Raw genomic sequence first — 13359 nt, forward strand, 5'->3', positions numbered from 1 at the left:
TGGCACATGATGAGGGTGGAATCTGTGAACCCTTATCACGTTCCATTAGAAATTCAGCATGACTTACTGTAATATAATCACGTTGATCAAGTGTCATTATATTATACTAATTCATGCTTTAGTTCCCAACATTACTTCAAAACATTAAATTTTTTTTCGAATTTTTCAGATGTTAGAAACTAAAATAGTTTCTTTTATGTTATAACACAGATAGCGCGAAGAGATGAATGATTTCAAATAAGAATGGTTATGAAAATATCTTCAGAAATATCGAGGATATTTATAATGAAAGACGTGATGATATCTTAGAATATTTAAGATAATGATGATGATGAAGAATATTGTCTGCAAAGGTTTTAGAGTAAAGAGCAAGGTATTTACTAAGAATTTCAGCAGACACTGAATTATTTGGATTCTTTGAAGGCAGGTTCAGTCTTTGTGATTTATCCACAGCCTCCTTCATACTTTGCTCAATCCGTTTTCCAGTTCCAAACCTTCTCTTTTTCTCAGCTTTACCACCATACTATTCTTTATCATTAAACTTTTGACTGTTAAGGTCGTTTACAGTTTTTGCTGCTTCATCAGCATTGTTCCAATTTCAGAGAACTAGTTCATAGTTTGGGATGTTTTTTAGAAACTTCACATTTGAAGTATGTAAGTCTAGAAGATAGACATTATATGTATATATAACTGTTGACGTAGAATTGCTGCGATATTCGAAATACTGATTGCTAATTCCCGGTAGTTGATATGACAATTATTGTTACAAGATGTGGATGAGTACATGATACAGTTTCAATGATTATAAGGATTTTTCGGAAGGTCAAAGATCAATGAAGTTGTTGGTAAATTTACTGCTAATGTGGTGGAACATGAAAGGTTCCCCAGTAACGAAAACGTATATGCCAAAATTACAAGTCTGAAAGGTCGTCGTTGACTGGTTGAATGGTTGATAATACTGGATACTTTGAAAAGGAATTGCAAGGTTATTTTTGGTAAAAACAATGCTAAAGGATCTTGCATAGTTTTGAAGTCAAAGTATAGCTTTGAAAGATGTAGAGATCTAAGAATGATGTCACCGATTCAGAGTTATGGCTTGGATTCTGATCCGTCGATATCAGAATATGTGATTGAATTTGTATGAAATGATTGTGTATCATTGTGAAGATAGTGAGTATAGTTAATGATTTTTGAATCAAAATTGAAGAATGTACAGTGTAACATATTAATTGTGAACTTAAATATTTCTCGAGTAGTACCTACCCGTTAAAGATTTCACAATTAATACTTTGTACAAACGAATTTTTATTACCATTGATAATGCTAAAAACGAACATATATTTCATAGCATTATCCCTCAAGAAAGACAAGCTTTTAGTTGCAATTGTTCTATTTACAAGTGATATTCGTTTAAATAATAATAGGTAAAGACAAAAGATAGATCCGACGAATTGAAGACGCATACGACCAAAAAGCTCAAAAGTACAAATTACAATCAAAGAGGTTCCAATTATTGATAAGAAACGTCTCGAAATTACAAGAGTACAAGATTCAAAACGCAAAGTACAAGATATTAAATTGTACGCAAGGACGTTCGAAAATCCGGAACCGGGACCAGAGTCAACTCTCAAAGCTCGACGCAATGGACTAAAAATTACAAGTCAACTATGCACATAAATATAATATAATATTTAAATAATTCTTATAATTATTTATATATTATATTATATAAAAATCCGTCAGTAAACAAAGAGCCAAAGCTGGGTGAGCTGTAAAAACAAACTCCGCGACTCGCTGAGTTTGAAGAGCAAAAAGGGCGCGAGTCGCGGAGATTACCTGGACTCAAATCCCTATAAAAGGCAACGCAGTTTGATCATTTTTCATCATCTTTTTCTATCTCTCAATATATCTATACGTAATATTTATTTATATTTTAATTTTAATTTTAATTCTAATAATAAGGGTATGTTAGCGAATGTTGTAAGGGTGTAAGTCGAAATTCTGTCCGTGTAAAGCTACGCTATTTTTAATCATTGTAAGTTATGTTCAACCTTTTTAATTTAATGTCTCGTAGCTAAGTTATTATTATGCTTATTTAATCCGAAGTAATCATGATGTTGGGCTAATTACTAAAATTGGGTAATTGGGCTTTGTACCATAATTGGGGTTTGGACAAAAGAACGACACTTGTGGAAATTAGACTATGGGCTATTAATGGACTTTATATTTGTTTAACTAAATGATAGTTTGTTAATTTTAATATAAAGATTTACAATTGGACGTCCTTATAAATAACCATATACACTCAATCGGACACGATGGGCGGAATATTTATATGTACGAATAATTGTTCATTTAACCGGACACGGGAATGGATTAATAGCCACTAGAATTATTAAAACAGGGGTGAAATTATGTACAAGGACACTTGGCATAATTGATAACAAAGTATTAAAACCTTGGGTTACACGCAGTCGATATCCTGGTGTAATTATTAAACAAAGTATTAAAATCTTGTTACAGTTTAAGTCCCCAATTAGTTGGAATATTTAACTTCGGGTATAAGGATAATTTGACGAGGATACTCGCACTTTATATTTATGACTGATGGACTGTTATGGACAAAAACCAGATGGACATATTAAATAATCCAGGACAGAGGACAATTAACCCATGGGCATAAAACTAAAATCAACACGTCAAACATCATAATTACGGAAGTTTAAATAAGCATAATTCTTTTATTTCATATTTAATTTCCTTTATTTTATATTTAATTGCACTTCTAATTATCGCACTTTTATTGTTATTGTATTTAATTGCACTTTTAATTATCGTACTTTTTAATTATCGCAAGTTTATTTTATCGCACTTTTATTTATCGCAATTTCATTATCGTTATTTACTTTACGCTTTAAATTAAGTCTTGTATTTATTTTTAATATATTTTAAATTTGGTTTTAACTGCGACTAAAGTTTTAAAAATCGACAAACCGGTCATTAAACGGTAAAAAACCCCTCCTTTATAATAATAATATTACTTATATATATATATTTGTATTTTTATAAATTTAAACTAATATAGCGTTAAGCTTTGTTAAAAGATTCCCTATGGAACGAACCGGACTTACTAAAAACTACACTACTGTACGATTAGGTACACTGCCTATAAGTGTTGTAGCAAGGTTTAAGTATATCCATTCTATAAATAAATAAATATCTTGTGTAAAATTGTATCGTATTTAATAGTATTTCCTTGTAAAATATAAGCTATTTTATATACACCTCGCATAACATCAAGTATTTTTGGCGCCGCTGCCGGGGACAATCTTGCTTAAAAGCCGAGAGCGCAACGCTAAATATATAGAAAAAAATTATTTTTAGTTTACTTTTATAAAAATACGTTTTTGTAAAAATACGTTTTAAATATTCAAAAACATAAAAAGAAAAAGAAAAAAATAATATAAATATTTTTAAGAGTTTGTTAATTATTTAATTTTTATAAAGTTTCTTTATTTTTATTTTATAAAAATATAAGTTTTATTTAAATATTTTGTTTAAAACATAAAATTAAGAAAACCGAATATATATATATATATATATATATATATATATATATATATATATATATATATATATATATATATAATTCTATTTTTAAGATTTTTATAAAATTATAAAGTATTTCTATTTTTATAAATTTTATTTAGTTTTTATAAATATTTTATTTAATTATTAAAACAGAAAATATAAAAAAAACAAAAACAAAAACGCATCGAATTTAAATCAGCCTGTCATCTGAAATTTGGAACCCCGCGACTCGCGGAGTTTTCCAGCTTCGGGCACCGCAACTCGCGGAGCCGCCCTGACACACGTGACCAGAAACCCTAATCGCAATTAATACGGGGTAATTATTATTATTATTAACTTTAAACCTAATTAGGTTATTTATATTATATTAATTAGTTTAGTTATTTTATTATTTGTATTATTTAGTTAAATTAGTTTAAATAAAATATAAAATTAATAATATTATAAAATAAATAATATAAAAATAATATTTTTATAAAAATTGTACTTTTTACAACTTTTAGTATATTTTTATATTTTGTCTCTTTTTAATTGTTTTAGCGTAATATTTGTATTTTTCGCTCGTATTTAGTTTTAAACTTAGTTTTTGCCATAGTTATTTTTATTTATAGATTTTTAGGCCTTGCCGTAAAATCCCTTAAGTGCTTTTTCTTTAGACTAAGATTTAGGTGCTTTAGAATTTTGCGACGCCTTTTTAAGTTTTAGTACCTTTTTAAGATATTGCCATTTGGGATATAGATTTACTTGTAAGCTTTAATATTTTTAGACGCCTTTTACCTATGTATCAATTATCACTCCAATTAGTAATCTCAATTTGCGATTATAATTTTAAGTTAGTGATAGTAATAAGGTTGGGTTAGTCGAGTGTTTTTAAGTTCTATAAGTCATTTTTTTTATTATTTCTTATTTTTCGACGCCTTTTATTTTTCAATTCTTTTCTTTTTCGACGCGCTCTTTTTCTTTCTTATTTCTCGCTATTCTAGTTTTAGGACATAGATTTTTATACTACTTCTTATCTAAATTTCTTAAAATTACGAAAATTTATTTTAAGTGGTTAAATTGATAGACATCAAAATTTTCTGGTTCGTAGTAATAGTTGGATTTGTACGTGGGCCGGGTTATTAGAGCCAAACAGTACTCAATTATATTGAGACCAAACGAATTTTGCCCCTCTGCTGCATCTTTTGGCTATTCGAAACGTGGGCAAAATCAGAAAAGTCTATTAATTGGATAACTTATATAATTTTTCTTTCCTTTTAAAAACTAATAGGATATTCAGTGAATGCACCGAGCAAGACGTTCACCACCTTTTGTACGTTCACCACCTGTAACTAGATCAAGACATCTAGCAAATATTACCGCCGTTGATTTTCCTTTAGAATCGTCATCCAGTCGACCAAGTACTCCAAGTCAAATTTACGATAATCCATTTTTTGAATCCGATCTCACAATTGAGAATCCGGAGAATATTCAGGGACGATTCATAGATCCTGAACCATTAATTTTTCCTCCGGAACCACCAATCATTCAAACAGAGATTGTTGAGGAACGAACCATTAAATCAGAATCTTCTAGTGATTCAGATTCAACAAATTCAATTATGGAGAATCTGGAACCTTTAAGTATGGAAGACCGAATGAGAGCTAAACGCACTGGCCAAGGTCACGCAATTACTCATCCAGACAGTAATGCGCCAGATTATGAAATCAAAGGACAAATTCTACACAAGGTGACTAATCAATGCCAATTTAGTGGTGCGCCGAAGGAAGATCCAAATGAACATCTTCGTACCTTTAATAGGATCTGCACACTATTTAAAATAAGAGAAGTTGAAGATGAACAGATATATCTCATGTTATTTCCCTGTACTTTAAAGGGAGAAGCCAAAGATTGGTTGGAATCGTTACCTGAAGGGGCGATTGATACATGGGACGTTTTAGTTGAAAAATTTCTTAGACAATTCTTTCCGGCATCTAAAGCCGTAAGACTTCAAGGAGAAATTGTTACGTTCACACAGAAACCAAATGAAACTCTATATGAGGCATGGACAAGATTTGGAAAGTTATTAAGAGGATGTCCGCAACATGGTTTAGACACCTATCAAATAGTACAAATATTCTACCAAGGATGCGACATCACTACAAGGAAAGACATCGATATAGCAGCTGGTGGTTCTATTATGAAGAAAACCGAAACTGATGCTTACAAAATTATTGATAACACTGCTTCCCACTCACATGAGTGGCATCAAGAAAAAGATATCGTTAGATCATCTAAAGCAGCTAGAGCCGATTCTAGCCATGACTTAGATTCCATTTCTGCAAAGATAGATGCTGTCGAGAGACGAATGGAAAAGATGACTAAAGATATCCACTCAATACGAATTAGTTGTGAGCAGTGTGGAGGACCACATTTGACAAAAGATTGTCTCAATATTGAATTAACAATGGAACAAAGAGAGAATATTTCATACATAAACCAAAGGCCTGGAAATAATTATCAGAATAATTATCAACCGCCAAGACCGATTTACAATCAAAATTAGAATTATAACCGAAATATTCCATACAACAACCAACAAGGTCCTAGTAATCAACAAGTATCCAACAATACTTACAACCAGCAAAGACCTAATTTTCAAAACAAACCACCACAAACCGATGATAAAAAGCCGAATTTAGAAGATATGATGACGAAGCTAGTTGAAACTCAAACGCAGTTTTTCACATCTCAAAAACAAACCAATGAACAAAATGCTCAAGCATTTAGAAATCAACAAGCTTCTATTCAAAACTTGGAACAAGAAGTAAGTAACCTAGCAAGGTTAATAGGTGAAAGAAAACCGGGAAGTTTACCTAGTGATACAAATGCTAACCCCCGGAATGAAACAGCTAAAGCTATTACCACAAGAAGTGGTACAACACTTAAACCACCTGAAATACCTGAAAATTCTGATGAAGCTATTCCTACTCCATAAGAACCATAACCTGAACAAGATAAGAAAACAGAACCGGTAGTTGAAAAGGTTAATGAAGATAACACAGTTAAGGCTAAACCTTATGTTAAACCATACCAACCACCACTTCTTTACCCGAGTAAAATAAAAAAAGAGAAACTTGAAGCCGAGCAATCCAAATTCTTGGATATGTTTAAACAGATAAATGTAAATCTTCCTTTCATTGATGTGATTTCAGGAATGCCTAGATATGCTAAATTTCTGAAAGATCTGATCACAAATAGAAAGAAAATGGAAGAACTCTCGGCCATTACTATGAATGCTAATTGTTCAGCAGTGCTGTTGAGTAAGATACCAGAAAAACTATCTAATCCAGGAAGTTTCAAAATTCCATGTTTTCTGGGTAGTCTTAGTTCAATAGAAGCATTGGCAGACTTAGGTGCTAGTATAAATTTAATGCCGTATTCATTATACGCTAAACTAGACCTTGGAGAATTGAAACCAACACGAATAAGCATACAACTAGCCAATCGATCAATAAAATATCCTAGAGGAATAATGGAAAACATTCTAGTTAAAGTTGGTACTTTAGTATTTCTAGTAGATTTTGTTGTTCTGGACATGGAAGAAGATTCTCAAGTTCCTCTCATATTAGGAAGACCATTCTTAAACACGGCTAAAGCAATGATAGACGTGTTTGGTAAGAAACTGACCCTAAGTATAGAGGACGAGAGTGTTACCTTTTCAGTTGATAGAGCAATGCAACAACCGCAATCTGCAGATGATACATGCTATTATATTCAAACTATAGACTCACATGCAGAATTGTTAGAAGAATTTCCAGAATTACAAGGAACAGGGGAATGTTCTTTAGGAGAAGGAACTGAACCAATTGATGAAGCTAAAATGTTAGCTACACTAATAGCTAATGGATATGAACCAACAACAGAAGAAATTCAAATGTTAAAAGAAGAACACAGATATCGATACAAATCATCGATAGAAGAACCTCCGAAATTAGAGTTAAAGCCACTTCCAAACCATTTGGAATACGCTTATTTACATGGTGAATCTGAATTGCCTGTAATAATATCGTCTTCTCTTACTGAAAATGAAAAATCACAACTCATTTCTGTGTTGAAAGCTCATAAACCAGCTATTGCATGGAAGATTCATGATATTAAAGGAATAAGTCCTTCGTATTGCACACATAAAATCCTTATGGAAGAAGGTCATAAAACGTATGTGCAACGCCAACGAAGACTAAATCCTAATATGCAAGATGTAGTTAAAAAGAAATTATTAAACTGCTAGATGCAGGTTTAATTTATCCAATTTCTGATAGTCCATGGGTAAGCCCAGTTCAATGCGTGCCTAAGAAGGGTAACAGGATGGCGTGTATGCATTGATTATAGAAAATTAAATGACGCCACCAGAAAAGATCACTTTCCCTTACCTTTCATTGATCAAATGTTGGAAAGATTAGCCGGAAATAGTTATTATTGTTTTCTTGATGGATTTTCCAGATATTTTCAAATTCCAATAGCACCCGAAGATCAAGAGAAAACCACGTTCACATGCTCTTATGGTACTTTTGCTTACAAACGCATGCCATTTGGACTTTGCAACGCCCCTGCAACCTTTCAAAGGTTTATGATGGCGATTTTTCACGACATGATAGAAGAATGCATGGAAGTTTTCATGGATGACTTTTCAGTCTTCGGTGATACATTTGAATCATGTCTAGCTAATCTTGAACGAATGCTTATTAAGTGCGAACAATCAAATCTAGTACTTAATTGGGAGAAATGCCATTTCATGGTTAAAGAAGGCATCGTTCTTGGTCATAAAATTTTAAAGGAAGCAATTGAAGTGGATAGAGCTAAAGTAGATGTAATTGCTAAACTTCCACATCCCACCAATGTTAGAGGAGTTAGGAGTTTTCTAGGACATGCCGGTTTTTACCGACGTTTCATAAAAGATTTTTCTAAAATTGCCACTCCTATGAATAAACTCCTAGAAAAGGATGCTCCATTCATCTTTTCAGATGAATGCATAAAATCTTTTAATATTCTTAAAGAGAAACTCACTAACGTGCCGATCATGATAACACCAAATTAGAATCTACCGTTTGAACTAATGTGCGATGCAAGTGATTTTGCAATGGGAGCCGTTTTAGGACAAAGGATTGAAAAACGATTTCAACCTACATATTATGCTAGTAAGACGTTACAAGGAGCACAAATAAATTACACAACTACTGAAAAAGAACTCCTTGCTATTGTCTTTGCTTTTGACAAATTTCGTTCATATCTCGTTCTAGCAAAAACGGTGGTCTATACCGACCATTCTGCTCTTAGATACCTATTTTCGAAACAAGATGCTAAACCACGATTAATCCGTTGGATCTTACTCTTACAAGAATTCGATATTGAAATCCGAGATAAAAGAGGAGCAGAAAATCTCGCCGCTGATCATCTTTCTCGTCTTGAAAATCCCGAATTAGAAGTTCTAAATGAATCTGCCATACAAGACAACTTTCCTGATGAATATCTATTGAAGATAGATTATAATGAAATTTCATGGTTTGCAGACTATGCAAACTACTTAGTATGTGGATTCCTTGAAAAAGGATCATCGTACCAAAAACGAAAGAAATTCTTTAGTGATATAAAACACTATTTCTGGGAAGATCCACATCTGTTTAAAATTTGTCCAGATGGAATAATACGCCGATGTGTATTCGAAGATGAAGCTAGTAAAATCTTAAACCGTTGTCACACAGGACCAACAGGAGGGCATTATGGGCCTCAACTAACAGCAAGAAAAGTTTATGATGCTGGATTCTATTGGCCTACAATTTACAAAGATGCACACCTTCTTTGCAAATCTTGTGATGCTTGTCAAAGGGCCGAAAAAATAAGTCAACGTGATGAAATGCCACAAAATGTCATTCAAGTATGTGAAGTATCTGACATTTGGGGTATTGACTTTATGGGTCCATTTCTAAAATCTCATAATAATCTCTATATTCTCGTAGCCATTGATTATGTATCTAAATGGGCGGAAGCACAAGCTCTCCCAACTAACGATGCACGAGATGTAGTCAACTTTTTAAAACGTCTTTTTGCAAGGTTTGGAACACCGGAAGCTTTAATAAGTGATCGGGGAACTCATTTTTGTAATAATCAACTTGAGAAAGTTCTTAAAAGATATGGAGTAACTCATAAAATCTCCACCGCATATCATCCACAAACAAGTGGACAAGTTGAAAATACCAACCGAGCTTTAAAACGTATTCTAGAGAAAACCGTAGGATCAAATCCAAAGGAATGGTCCATTAAGTTGGAGGATGCACTCTGGGCTTTTTGAACAGCCTACAAAACTCCAATTGGAACCACACCTTTTAGACTCGTTTATGGAAAAGCATGTCATCTTCCAGTAGAAATTGAACACAAAGCATTTTGGGCTTTGAAGACATGTAATCTTGATTTACATGAAGCTGGACGTCTACGGTTAAGTCAATTAAACGAATTAGAAGAATTAAGACAAGAAGCATACAAAAATTCGTTAATCTATAAGGAAAGAACGAAGAAATGGCATGATAAAAGAATCAGACGTTCAAAAGAATTTAAAGAAGGAGACAGAGTTCTTCTTTTCAATTCACGATTCAAGCTATTTCCTGGAAAATTGAAATCAAGATGGTCTGGACCATTCATAGTCAAAAGAGTTTTCCCATACGGAACAGTAGAATTGATAAATTCAAATGGGATTGAATTTAAAGTTAATGGTCACAGAGTTAAACATTACATAGATAGTCCGATGGAAGTTGACAACGAAGTTAATCACAATTTCGATACCACAGCTAACTAAGTGTGGGGAGAATCAAGGTCTTTAAAGAATAATATGTATTTCTGTTAGAGTTAGATTGTCTGTTTTTGTGTAGTTCTCGAAAATGGAACTCGAATGGTCTTTCCCTAGCAGACCCTAAAGAACTAGTCTTCTCCCCCCATTCTGAATTTTTATTTTTTTTAGGTTTTTACGAAATGAAGACTGCCTGTGAACTAAACCATGGTCTAATGCTACACGCTTTGATTACTAAACATAATAATGACACACTACCGAGTGATCTAGTATCAGTAATCAGAGAAAGATTGGACGGAGTAAGAAAAGAATCCAGATGTGAAGATAATAAGTTACAATTTGGTAAAGGAAAATCAAAATCCGCAGCAAAAAGAAGAGTACGACACCTTGAAAGATGTCATAAATGCGGAAAATGGTCACATGGAGGTAAATGTTCAAATAATCAAACTTATTCAAATACCGAATTTGTTACTTTATGCAGAGACGGACCGTTCATATGTTTAGAAGAAAAATCATTGAATGCTCGAGGTTACGCCTATATAGCCATAGAAAACCAATTAAACCGACTATCTTATGAATGGGATAGATCATATCACTAAGAATACTATCTCACAGGTAAGTCTGTACAGTTTTTGTTTTTATTTTTATTTTTATTTTTAACCTTTTGATAATAAACGCTAATTTGTTCGCTATAAAGTATTAAATTGGTATTGAATAAAATTAGGTTTGGCGACCGAAATTATTGATATCATTCAAAAATTTATTACATCACTGCGAAATTTAACGTTTATTCTTAAGGTATAAATATCTTTAATCAATCAACCCAAAATATTTCAAAAATTCGTCATGAGTTAAATTAAGTCATGGAACCGAAATTATTTTACCGAAAAGAGGGGCGCATATTTTTGATAATATTTGATTGATTAAAGTGGGATAAAAGCCAAAAAAGATTTTTAATTTTATTTTTACCATGTTTTTAAAATTAATATATAAATCTTAAATTAATATTGTGAACTTTGTAAGATCAATATATTTAAGTTTGTCAATATTTGAAAAATTTTAATATTTTTAATATAAGTTTGTATGTATAACAACAAAATTAAATATAAGTTTGGTGTGAATTTATAATATGAATTTTTAATTAAGTTTGGTGTGAATTTTTAATTTTATGCATTTTAAATTTAAGTTTGGTGTGAATTTAAAAACAAAAATTTACTTTATTTCGCTAAGTTAAAAATATGATTTTTAAAATTCGTCGTAAGTTGAAGACTAGGTCTTTGAACCGAAATTGCTTTACCCGAGGGAGGGACGAGAACTTTTATTATCATTATTTTTAATCTTATTGAATTAAAGTATGCCAAAAAATTAAAAAACCCAAAAATCTTATCTTTTAAAACAATCGCTACAAAAAGACAAATTTTAAAATTTTGTCGAAGGACGGACTAGGACATCGATCCGAAACGACCTCGTCCTAAAACAAAGGAAAACAAAATTTTAAATTTATTTTATATTTGTTTTATAAGTTAAGGTTTATTTAAAAAAAAATAAAAAAATAAAAAACAAACACCGCGACTCGCGGTATTTGAAAGGGCCAAATGCCGCGACTCGCGGAGGACCGAAAATACAGAAAAAATAATAAAAGGCTGAACAGATCAATTGCACCCACACCACACCCCATTTTACTGCGAAAATACACCCGAAAATACCGAAAAACACACACCAAATTCGCAATTTTTGACCGTTTTTCATCAAATCTTTTACTAAAATCATGTTGAGAAGGATGCTATCAAGGAATTACTCAAGAAAAACGGTAAATTTCTACACCTAAACACCATTTAATCCGAAAATTGGTGTTCTTGAGCAATTTTTTTTTCCAATTCGATTTTGATGCTTTTTAGTGTAATTATGCTTAAATTGCTTATGTATTATGCTTGTATAACCTAGATTGATGCTATTTAACATGATTAGAAGCCTTAAACTTAAAATTTTGAATAATCTAGGGTTTGTGTTCTTGAGCAATTTGGGGCTTTTTGATATAAACAGGTTATGGCCGATTTTTGTCATGAATTGTTGCTAAATTAAGTAGTGTAACATGTTTAGGTAGTTAAATAATCCAAACTTTGAGCCTAAACATGATTTTGAGAATTAAAGTAGACTTTTTCAAGTCTAAAATTCATGAACTTGATTTTTGAGAGATAATGCCATTTGAAACTTGTTTAATTGCTAATATTGATTATTTTGACATGTTATTTGAGTTGAATGCTTATGAACTTGACGAACATTTTCGTATATGCTTATTTGAAAAAGTGTAGATTTGATAAAAATATGAAAATGAGCATAAGTTTGATATAAATTGAACATGTCATTATAATTATTTTGATTAATGATTTTGCTGACACTAATGCATATTTGGATGCACAAAAATTGTGTTTGATGTGTTTTGCAGACTGAAAGGGGTGAATCTTCATCCCAAGCTCGCAATGCTCCTGCTGAGAATGCGGAACAACAGGAGGTGGATAACTACTACAAACAAGATATACCTCATCCAGTTATGACATTTTCAGATATGCACTTGGAAGATTTGCACCCGAACTTGAGATTTGACAGACGTTGGATAGATTATCCAAAATACCAAAGGGGTTTGCATACTCTTCATTCTAAAGCTGTTGAAGTACCTAGGGTAATAGAATGGGAACCGTTAGAAGCTGTAGAATTGGCCGGGCCAATTAGGGAATTACTTACACAGAGGTATGGTAATTCTACTTTTAACGATTGGGTACGTTTATTCAACATGCGTAGACCTGTATATAAAGTATGGTGTGAAGAATTGTTGTGTAGTATAGAAATAAATGATCGGGTAACTACTTTAACCGATCGATCTTTTATTAGATTTTTGTTAGGAGGTTCGATGCGCCACATGTCTTTACTAGACATGGCTCAGGCCTTAC

This window comes from Rutidosis leptorrhynchoides, chromosome 1 (genome assembly GCF_046630445.1).
Source record: "Rutidosis leptorrhynchoides isolate AG116_Rl617_1_P2 chromosome 1, CSIRO_AGI_Rlap_v1, whole genome shotgun sequence".
NCBI lineage: Eukaryota > Viridiplantae > Streptophyta > Magnoliopsida > Asterales > Asteraceae > Rutidosis > Rutidosis leptorrhynchoides.